We start from the raw sequence: 11,673 nt of genomic DNA on the forward strand, positions 1-11,673 counted from the left end.
TACCTGCACAGGCTGCTTCTTTCTCTTGGCAACAAATTGGTAACAATTTCCCAGGCTGTAGTGCATGATTTACTGGGTACTAATCTAGGCTTTCATACTCCATAACTGTGAAGGCCTGGGCAATGTCCTAATTCTCTCTGTCCCTCAGTTATTCATTTATAACATGGAAGTTATCAACAGTACCTAACTCATAAGTGTGTTATGAGCATAAATGTCTCATAACATTTAAATGCACTTGATATGTTGAAGTGGCATTCCATTTTTAAATGTGTCTTGTATACACCATTGATGATATTTTCCTTACATTCATGATACAATAAGATATAGGCTCATGTTTATTCACAACCAAGGAGGACATGTGAGATAATTTGTTTGTTAGTATATTACTTTCCTAGGACTGCCATAACAAATTCCCACAAATCTTACAGCAAACAACAGAAATTTAGTCTCTCCACTTCTGGAAATGGCAAATCTGACATCAATGTGTTGACAGGGTCTCTGTCCCTCTGAAGATTTAGACAGAAAATTACTTCTTTCCCTCTGCCAGCTTCAGGTGGCTCTTGCTTTCCTTGGTTTGTGGCAGCATCACTCCAATTTGTGTCCTTCACATGACCTTTTCCCCTGATGTTTCACGTCTCCATTTCATTTTGCTTTATGGACAATAGTTATTTGATCTAAAATGCCCCTAAGTCATCTTGAGACCTAAATTACATGTGCACAGATGCTATTTCTAAATTAGGCTGTACTCACAAGTACTAGGTGGTAAAAATTGGACATATCTGACTAGGGGATATAATTCCAACCCACCATACTAAAATCATTGTGAAGGGAGGGCAGGGACAATGGGAAAAAAATGAGAACCAAGACGTCATGTAAATTGACTAGGGGATATAATTCCAACCCACCATACTAAAATCATTGTGAAGGGAGGGCAGGGACAATGGGAAAAAAATGAGAACCAAGACCTGTCATGTAAAAGTACAAGATCCCAATGATGAATGTAACTGTACTGTATCCCTAAAATGTACCAATAAACTCAATAAGATTAAAAATAATAAAAATAAAATAAAATACTAAAATCAGAACCCATCTGTACCTAAATATAAAAAATCCTACATACATGTGTTAAACACATAAGAAAACTCATAAAATATCATCAGGTAAAAACATTAGAGGGGCTTTCTTTGGGTGTTGTTTCAGGAATATTATTTTACATGACTCCTATATTTTCTATTTTTAACCTATAACACCTATTAGTCTTATAAATCAACAAAACAATAAAAAACACTAGGATGCATAAACGTGTTCTACCACATTTACAAGAAAGTTGCTCACTTCAGAACAGGAACATTCCTGAGACAGAAGGATACATGATACCAGGAAGTCCCTTCCACAGTATAGTATAGCATGACATATTTTCCTAAATTAAGAGCCACAATCATTTTTTCAATATAAATTTCTGCCTAATAAATAGAGAGAAAAATCATATTGCCTCAGTTTCATTTGTTTTGTTTTGCTCTGCTTCAAAGTAGGATTAAGTTTTTCCTTTGAAAGGCAGTAACAAGTCCAGTGTACTTACATCAGAACTGCACAACCTATTTTCAAATTTAAGCCTCCCCACTGGCTAGGTCTGCCCTCCTTGTTCCCTATATTTTCCTTATATCAAAAGTTGGCAACTACTAGCTTCCCTTCATAAATTGTTGCATTAGTCACTCTCTTGTCACTGGGACAAAATACCCAACACCCACAACTTATTATGAGAGGAACAGTTTCTTTTGGCTCATGGATTCAGAGAGGTCTGTCCATGGTTTGTTGGCTCCAATAAAGAAAGGGCATGGCAGAATTGCACTGTGGAGAAAAACTGCTCACCTCATGGCAGCCAGGAAGCCAAGAGAATTGAGAAGTCCAAGCCCAAAATATGCCTTTCTGGGTCACACTCTTAGTTGACTCCTTCAACCAGGCCCCAAACCTTAACAGCACATTCAGCTACAAAGTCACCAGCAGATTGATCCACTGATGAATACAGTATCCACATGATCCAATTACCTTCCAAAAATCCCACCTCTGAACAGTTGAGACTTTGAGGGAACATTTTATATCTGAACTCTCAATTGTGGTAAGGATTAAATGTTTAAATATTGGCTTAGTATTTTTAAAATAGTGTCCACCACTGAGGAAATCATCAGTAAATATTAACCATTCTAATCATGATTTTCCTACCTACTTTGATCACTAGTGTGTCTATGGACTTGTGTACTGTTATAAGACTTAATACTGATGGGTATGGATTGGCCTATATGTTTGTCATCACAAAGCAGTTAACAAGGGTATAAAACTTCGTTATAAATGTTTGAATATATGTTCATTTGAGTGACAAGTTTTTTTGAATATATGTATTCAAAAGTTAATGGTTTATTCACAAGTAATAGAGTTTTAAAATTTTTTATTTGTGAATTTTCTGTTTTTATCTATGACAAAAGTGTCTTGGTTTTGAATAAATAAGAGAAGAAAATTGATATTTTCAGTTCTTCCCCTAGGAAAATGGCTCAAGTTTAGAATGGAGAACATCCTTAAATCAAGAAGATTAGCTAAACCAGGCATGGTAGCGCACGCCTGTAATTCCAGCACTTGGGAGGCTGAGGCAGGAGGATCGCTGTGAGTTGAGACCAGCCTGGGCTACATTGTGAGTTACAGTCAGTCTCAACTACATAGTGAGACCCCATCTCAAAAAACAAGCAAACAAACAAAGAAGATTAGCTAGTAGGGTAGTGCTATAATCCTAGCATTCTAGGAGGCTGAGGCACAAGAATTGCAAGTGGGAACCCAGTGTAGGCAATTTAGTGAGAGTCTGTCTCAAAATTTTTAAAAAGAGTGTGTGTGGTTGAGGACAGAGTTCAGTGCAAAGGCCCTGGGTTCAATACCACCAAAAAAATTTTTTAAAGAAAAATACACACATGCTCTGCACTTGTAACACAAAACTAATCAACTTTAAAATGCATCCCTAAACCAATCAAAAGATCTGGATAGTAATGTGGGCACATATGAACTAATTTCAAGAAATCACTCTCTTCTCACCAGGATGGTCCAGTATACGTTCCACTCATAGAAGCACAATAGTGTAATGAGAAATTACATAAACGAAAGATGGAAAATTAGTCCTGGGACTAATATGAAAATGCTTTCTCTTCATCATTTTGGGCTAGCTAACACTTAAAAAGTGATAAAAATATTATCTGCAGATTATTTTAGTCCTCCCTATAGTATATAAACTGAGAAAATGGGTGTGTGTTAGTAACTATGAAAGTATAAAGATACATATAATAAGGAGACTGACATGGCAGGTTCCATTGTTGAGATGCACATGTGTATTTGTTTTCTTCATAGACAAAAGCATGCCAACCGGGCATGGTGGCCCACGCCTGTAATCCCAGCACTTGGGAGGCTGAGGCAGGAGGATCGCTGTGAGTTTGAGACCAGCCTGGGTTACATAGTGAGTTCCAGGTCAGACTCAACTACATAGTGAGACCCTGTCTCAGAAAAAACAAAAAAAAACAAAAGCATACCACAAAACAATACAATATTTCACTTAAGTAGATACTATGAGAAAAGGTCTACAGTGTCTGACACAATGATGCACATCTATAATTCTGGCTACTTGGGAGGGCTAGGAAGGAGGATGACACTTTCCAAAACAGCCTGGATCTTGTCTCAAAATAAAATTTGAAAATGGCTAGACATATAGCTCTGTGGTAGAGCATTTGCCTAGCATTTTGGAGGCCCTTGTCTCAATCCCCAGTACCAGGGGGTGGAGGGAAAGCCTAGAGAATAAAAACCCATGAAGATAACAGAGTAGGAAATACCAGCCTTTATCTTCCAGCAAAAAAAATGTAGACAGACACTCACAAACCTAAATATCTCAGAGAGGGCTCAAGTGCCCATTCAGGAATCTGCAACAACACAACGGAGCAAACAAAGGAGAATATCCACATAGAAAGGGTCTCTGATGAGATTAGCATACCTGAGATGCCTGAAGATAACCAGGAACAAAGAAGAAACACAGACATTGTGGCTATCACCACCAAGTAGGAACCACCATGGTGCCCAGAGAGTAGCTCCACAATGGACTCCAGCAGCTCTTGCCATGCTGTCAAGGGAAATGCAAACAGGAAAACACAGCCGCATACCCTCTTTCTTCCACAAGAAGCATCAACAAGACAGGTCCTAAAACTTTTAAGAAGATTGAAATCTTATCAAGTATCTTTTCCAGCCACAGTAATATGAAACTAGAAATCAATGACAGGAAGAACTTCAGAAAAATCACAAATATATAGAAATTAAATAACATGCTCATAAACAACTAATGTGTACCAGAAAAAATTATAAAGAAAAATTTAAAATAGGTTGAGACAAACAAGAATGGAAACACAACATACCAAAATTTATGGGATGCAGCAGAATTTTATGAAGGAAATGTATAGCAATACCTACATGAAGAGAACAAAGATTCCAAAAAACCTGACCTTATACTTTAAGGAACTAGAAAAAGAAAAAAACCTGAGACCAAAGTTAATAGAAAGAAAGAAATAGCTGGGTGTGGTGGTGCAGGCCTGTAATCCCAGCACTCGGGAGGCTGAGGCAGGAGGATCGCTGTGAGTTCAAGACCAGCCTGGGCTGCATAGTGAGTTCGAGGTCAGTCTCAACTACATAGTGAAACCCTCAAAAACAAACAAAAAGAAAGAAAGAATAAAGTCCAGAGCCGAAATCATCAAAATAGAGGCTACAAATTTGTACAAAAGGTCAACAAACATTGGATTGGGTCAACAAACATTAAATTATTTTTTGAAAAAATAAAATCAACAAAACATTTTAAAGACTAAGTCGAAAGCGAGATGACTCAAATAAGCAAATCAGAAATGAAAGAGACATTATAAATGATAGCACAGAAATAAAAAAGATCATGAGACTACTGTGAACAATTACTATATATAGCAACAAATTAGACATCTTAAAAGAAATCAATACATTCTTAGACAAATGCAACCTGCCAAGAAATTTTAAAATCAGACCAAAATGAAGGTAAATGAATCAGTAATAAAAAGGTTCTTGTCAAAGAAAAACCCCGAGTCTTCCCACTGGGCTTTACCCCCAACCTTTGTTACTATTATTTTTTTAGACAGGATCTTGCTAAGTTGCTAAATTGCCTACACAAGACTTGAGCTTGTGATGTTGCCTCAGTCTCCTAGAGTGCTGGAATTATAGGCATGCATGATCACACCTGGCTTCTACTTGCATTTTTATTACTAGTGAGCACTTTGAAATGTTTTATATAACATTTTTTTCTATATAACATTTTTTATATAACATTTTTTTCTATATAACATTTTTTATATAACATTTTTTTATATAACATTTTTTTCTCACCTTTGAATTGCCTGTTTGCCTTTTTTGATTATTATTATTCTTTTTTCCTATTGATTTGAGGGAACTCTTGATTCTTTGCGTATATTAAAAATGTAGACACCTGGCCACGGCGTCCGTGTCTGCAGCCCAGCTGGAATGCCTCTCCATCAGGCGAACCTGGGGCGACTGCCCAGAGCTGCAGGCTCGGCAGGGCTAGTGGCAGCTGAGCCAGGCCTTGCAGCACAGCTGGAATGGGAACTGCCTGAGATGCTCTGTCATGAAACAGGGATGCACCGAGCACGTCCAGATGGCAGTGTCCTGCTAACTCAAATGCCAGCAGTAGTGGATTCGGATGGACCCCCCCCCCACCGAAGCAAGGCCTGCATCTGTCTCAGACTGCTGAGGAGGTGACAGCCAGACTCACAGTCCAGTCAGAATCTGGTTGTGCCAACGTAGGGTCTGCAGCCTCTTACCAGGCAGAACCCCAGCAATACAAAGTACAGCTTCGATAGCTGCAGAGTTTATCACTGATTCTGATTCCCAGCACAGCCATAAAGTTAAGCCTCTCCTCTACCCACTGTTTGTCTACCTCCATCTCAGCCTGGCCCAGCGCAGCCCGAAGAGCACAGTGGAAAGTTTCTACAGCCGCTTCCATGCAATGGTCCTGCATAATGCAAGCCAGAAGTATGCTATTGAGCAACACTCAGACCATCCAGGACATCCTGTCCAATTTCAAGCTTCATGCATTCCTAGATAACAAGTACATGGTCCATCTGGAGGAAGACAACTACAACTACCTGATCTGCTACCTCCAAAATGACAACAACACTGCCCTGTGCAAGATCCTCACCTTACATATCCACCTGGATGTACAGCCTGCCAAGAGAACAGACTACCAGCTCTATTCCAGTGGTGGCTGCTCCCACAGTGAGAGCAGCAGCCTGGAGTGCCCCACCCCCAGTGGGCCCAGCCCCATTCTCCAAAATGAGGCTGCCCCGGGGTCTTATAAGAGAGCATCAAAAGTCCAGGATGTCCCCCTCACCATTTGCTTCTATGCCTTCTACAACACAGAGCAGCTGCTAAACACGGCAGAAATTGCCTCTGAAAGCAAGCTGCTTGCTGCTGGGTTTGACAACTCCTGCATAAAACTCTGGGGTCTGTGGTCCAAGGAGTTGAAATTAGAGCCCCACTTTGTAGACACATAGCATATGCACTTGGCTTGTGATACTCTGGAGGAAGAGGAGGATGAATAGGACAGCACAGGCACAGAGATGAAGATCCTGTGGGAACACTGGACCAATGTACAGTACATGTTTCCTGGAGGATGGCTCAGAGTTGCTCTCTTATTCTGAAGACATGTCCATCCCGTACTCTGGGGAGTTTCATCAACACTGTGCTGTACCAAGGACGTGCCTCTCCCATGTGGGACCTGGACATAAGCCAGGCTGTGGTCTTTTGATCAGACGTACCCACTGAGGATATATGCAGGACACCTGGCAGATGTGGACTGTGTCAGATTCCACCCTAACTCTAACTACTTAGCCACAGCCTTGACCAACAAGACTGTCTGGTGTGGAGCACCCAGCAGGAAATCAGTGAGGCTCTTCACAGGGCACCGTGGCCCTGTGCCCTCTCTGGCATTCTCCCCCAAGTAGAAGTGCCCAGCATCTGCTAGCGAGGACCAATGGATAAAACTGTAGGACCTGGCCTCTCGGACCCTTTTTAAAGAGCTAAGAGGCCACACAGACAGTATCACCATCCTTGACTTCAGCCCTGACAGTGGCCCAGTGGCCTCTGCCTCCATGGACAACTCAGTGTGAATCTGGGACCTCCAGAACATATGCTGTCCTGTTACCACAGATGGCTCCTCCAGAGAGCTCATGGGTGTCTACACCAGGCAGATGAGCAGTGTCCTGAGCATGCAGTTCATGGCCTACAACCTGCTTCTTATGACTGAGATCACACAGGAGAATGAGGAACATTGATTCTTACTTTGGCTGGAATGGACTGGGCTCTGGTGTCCATGCCTCTGGCCACATCATGGACATGGTGAGCAAACTATGGACAGACTGTGAAAGAGCCTTTCCCCCATGCAGCCTCTGAGTCGTGGTACTCAGGCAGGGCTGGACCATGGCTCAGTGATGCCTGGACTTGTGAGCACTAGGATGCTCTGAGGTCAGTGGGATGTTCCCAGAGCACCCTTGGGACCCCATGTGCAAGCACCTCCCCAATTGCTTACTGTCCTCTTCCCAGAATGCTTCCTGAGGGCAGTTGTGAAGTGCCCTCCATAGCACCCCAGACACCCTCACCTGGGCCACCCTCAAAGTGGGAAGTAGTGCAAGAAATGGGAAAGGGAGGGATGATCCTTTTCCCGAATGACAGAACCAGAATTTTTTATGATTGTTATTCTGATGATGATTATTATTGCGAAGAGGAAACCTAGCACTAGCAGAGGGGAACATCTTTGCTTTTATCTTCAGGTTTGACTCCTGGCACTGACTGTGATACTTAGGATTTTGAACTTCAGGGAATTCAGAGATGTTGGTGGCACAGTGTATCAGGAGAAAGGAACGTTTTGGGTACACATTGAACACACCCAACAACATGTTTATGGAAGTCAGTGTGTGGGTTGACTGAGAACACTAGGCTCTTGCAGTGATGGTGGGAAAGATTCTTTCTTGGCTGCACATGTATCAATAATTCCCTTCCCTGAAAAGAAAGATTATGGGAGCCCGAGAGGAGGTGCTGGTGGGTGGGAAAGGGATGTGGAAGGGGTGGTGCGAGGCGGCGCCAGGCCGGGAAGGGGTGTGGGGCAGGGAGGCCTCGGCTAGTTGCAGATGCTCTGGCCCCAGCGGGGCTGCCCAGCGGGACTCCCCAGTCAGGAGGCAGAGCAGCGTCGCGCTGGAACCCCGTCGGAGGAGTTCCGGATGCCGGCGCCCAGAGAAGCCTCCCTAACTTTCTGAGGATGATATCCAACTAAAAAGTGAAAGAGACAATAGTAGTACCAATCTTCTGGAGTCTGCTACCAGCTCTCTACCCCCAGATCACAAAAACATGGAAATTGAGGTGTCTGTTACAGATTGTAGTAAATGTGTTCCTGGAATCTCCTCTCTTCCCCTTTCTGTTCACCCCCACACAATGGCCTCCTCACCCATCACCACAAATCCCTGAATAACGATGTGGCCAGAGAGATCTGATATCTAGACGAGGTGCTGGAGGCCAACTTCTGTGATTCTGCCCTGAATGTAACTTAGAATGGAACATCCTCCCCAGAGCCTAGTGCAGTGATCCCGTAGGGCAGCATAAGCCCACCGCCCACCCAGCCACCCAGCCTGAGCCTGCTGACGGAGTAGCGGGCAGGCAGGCTCTACCTCACATTGAGCTCAGTAGAAGCCCCTCCGACGCCAAGGCAGAGGGGAAAAGGGGGAATGACCACTCCCCTGACCAGATGGGAAACACACTAGGGACAGCCTGCAGGCGCCCGTGAGCCCCAGCTCCTCCACAAGCTCGGGCTGCTCTTCCCGAGATGAGGAATTGACACTCACCACACAGAAGAAGGAAGCCAAGTTTGAGCTCCGTGCCCTTCACGAGGACAAGAAGCCCTTCAAGCTCTTTGAGGAGGATGAACGTGCACCTGAGAGGGAACAATACTGTGAGGCCTTCAGACAGAGATGCTGGAGCTGGAGAAGGAGAGGAGGGAGATCATCCGGAGTCAGGCTGTGAGGAAGAATCCCTGCATTGCAGCAACGTGGTGGAATCCTCCTCAGGACAAAACCATTGAAGAGCAGCTGGACGAGGAACATCTGGAATCACACAAAAAGTACAAGGAGCGCAAGGAGAGAAGGGAGCAGCAGGAGCAGCTGCTGTTACAGCAGCAACAACAGCAGCAGCAGCAGCCCCCAGCACAGCTCTGCACAGCCCCAGCTTCCTGTCATTAACGTCCCGGCAGCATCAGTGGGACTGAAAATGCAAAGGAGGACATTGTCATAGAGCAAGTTGACTTCTCAGCAGCACACAAACAGTTCCAGCTGATGGAGAATTCCAGGCAAGTGGTGGCCAAGGGCCAGAGTACACCTCAGCTGTTCTCTGTCAAGCCTATAGGCTTCTATTCTATAGGCTTCTGGTGTCCTTCAGTCTAACAAGCTAACCACCATCATGAGACCAGCTTCCATGGTGGGAATTCTGGAACACAGTGCATCGGTAGCTAAGAGGCAGAAAGTGCTCTGTGTGTGGGAGACTCAGTCAGGTGGAGGAGGTCCAGGCAATGCCACACCTCATGGAAAGGAAGGGCCTTACAGTGAGCCCTCCAAATACTGGCCCTTATCGAAACTGTGGGCAGAGGGCAGAGAGTTTACGAGCACCCGTGCTGTCCTCACTGTGGTCAAGGATGACAACCATGAGATTTGGGACCAGTTTTCAAGATCAGTAAATGTCTCTTTGACCCAAGAGGAGCTTGACTCAGGTTTGGATAAGTTGTCAGTGAGGTCCCAGGATACCACCGTCCTGGAGACCCTGCCCAACGATTTCAGCATGGACAACATCAGAGACAGCGATGCCTCTAATGAGACAACCAGTGTCTTCCAGAAAAACTCTCTGGCTGATTTCTTTCTGCCTCAGACTCCACAAATGGACAACTCCTCAGAGGGCTGAGAAGGGGTTTCAAAGTCATTTAGTGATCATGGTCTCTATCCCCCTTCCTCTACCCTAGGAGATTCTCTGTCCTTGCATGACTCTGGAATATCAGGCTGGTCTTCTGTTGCAGAATGCCAGTCAACAAGCCATAGCCGAGCAGACAGATAAGGCTGTGCCCCAATCTAGTGAGGACAGAGCAGAATGGTAGGGACCAGCAACTCTGGAGGAAACTGAATCCAGTTCATAGAAGCCTCAAAATATGTTTGAGCCACCTCAGGTGTCCTCTCCAGTTCAAGAGAAAAGGGATATATTACCAAAGAAACTACTGCAGAGGGCAGGGTGCTCAGGAAAAGGGGACCCTCCCAGCTGCCACCAGCTGTGCAGCCCAGCAGCCCAGTCGACATGGAGGAGACCAGGCCCAAAGGAGGCTACTTCAGCAAGTACTAGGAGGCAGCCGAGCTGAGAACCACAGCCTCCCTCCTGGGCACTCAAGAGTCTGACAGGATGGTTGGCCCCTTCAAGCTGAGATCATAGAAGCAGCGGACTTTGTCCATGATCGAGGAAGAGATTCAAGCTGCCCAGGAGAGGGAAGAGGAGCAGAAGCAGCAGAGACAAGTGCTGCAGAGCACCCCAAGCCCCAGGACCAAGAATGCCCTGTCACTGCCCTCCAGAACCTCCTGCTACAAAACTGTCCCAGGTCCTTGAGGCCACATGAGTAAACCAAAGAAAGAGTGTACTGGTCTTGTGCTGGAAGGCAGGGATCTACACCAACCAGGAGGAAGAAGACAACGAATAAATTTCCTTTGGCCCAGGAAATTTCTGCAGTTCTTGGGAAACCAAGAAATTCTCTAATCAAAGCATTTTAATGGACTATTTATTAAAGCACATGCACACTCAGCAATCGTAATGTAGAACAGAAGCTGCAATACACAATGCTGAAAGGTAAAGTGAAAAGGATGTCCATCCATCAAACTCTGAAACCCAGGAGTTGTAAGAGAAAGGATTTCTATGGGATTCAAAAATGACTCTGGATTTGGATTAGTCTACAATCGATCCAAAAGAGCAAAGACAATATAAGCAAATCAACATAGTTGCTGTAGGTAGAGTCGGGACCAGCCTTGCTGTCTGCTGAGGAAACAGTAGTGATAGAACCATTCAGAGAGCCATAGGCCGTGTAGTCTACATGGCATAGTGGAATCAGTTACAAATCCTAAAGATGGGGTGTGTATGTGTACATCTTTGTGCATTTGTGTAAAGAGTTTATGCTCACAAAGGGGTGTGTGTGTGTGTGTGTGTGTGTGTGCTAACACATGCACATGTGTGTATGTGTGTTGTTAAATTTCCAGATTGATCATGGTACCTGGGTGTACAGTTTTTAAATGTATATGGAACCAAAAGTTACTCAGAGTAGTCAAAGCAATGCCGAGCAAAAAGAGGAAAGCAGGTGACAATCCTGCACTTCAACTTCAACTACAAACCAATACCAATAAAAACAGCATAGTACTGGGAAAAAAAATGGACATGTTTACTAATTGAATGGAATTAAAGATGCAAAAAGAACTGTGTGTACTTTCAGCTATCTGATATATTTTTAACCATCCGATTTTTGAAAAGGAGGCCAAAAACAATCAACAGAAGGAT

The 11,673-nt window shown here is 44.1% G+C and overlaps 2 pseudogenes; both read left to right on the top strand.

The window, feature by feature from the left end:
• The first annotated feature begins 5,677 nt into the window (after positions 1-5,677).
• Positions 5,678-7,385, top strand: LOC104858523 (annotated as a pseudogene).
• Positions 7,386-8,439: 1,054 nt separating this feature from the next.
• On the top strand, positions 8,440-10,828 carry LOC104858524 (annotated as a pseudogene).
• The last annotated feature ends 845 nt before the right edge of the window (positions 10,829-11,673 follow it).

This window comes from Fukomys damarensis, unplaced genomic scaffold, assembly GCF_012274545.1.
Source record: "Fukomys damarensis isolate Sample0158 unplaced genomic scaffold, DMR_v1.0_HiC HiC_scaffold_39, whole genome shotgun sequence".
Lineage (NCBI taxonomy): Eukaryota > Metazoa > Chordata > Mammalia > Rodentia > Bathyergidae > Fukomys > Fukomys damarensis.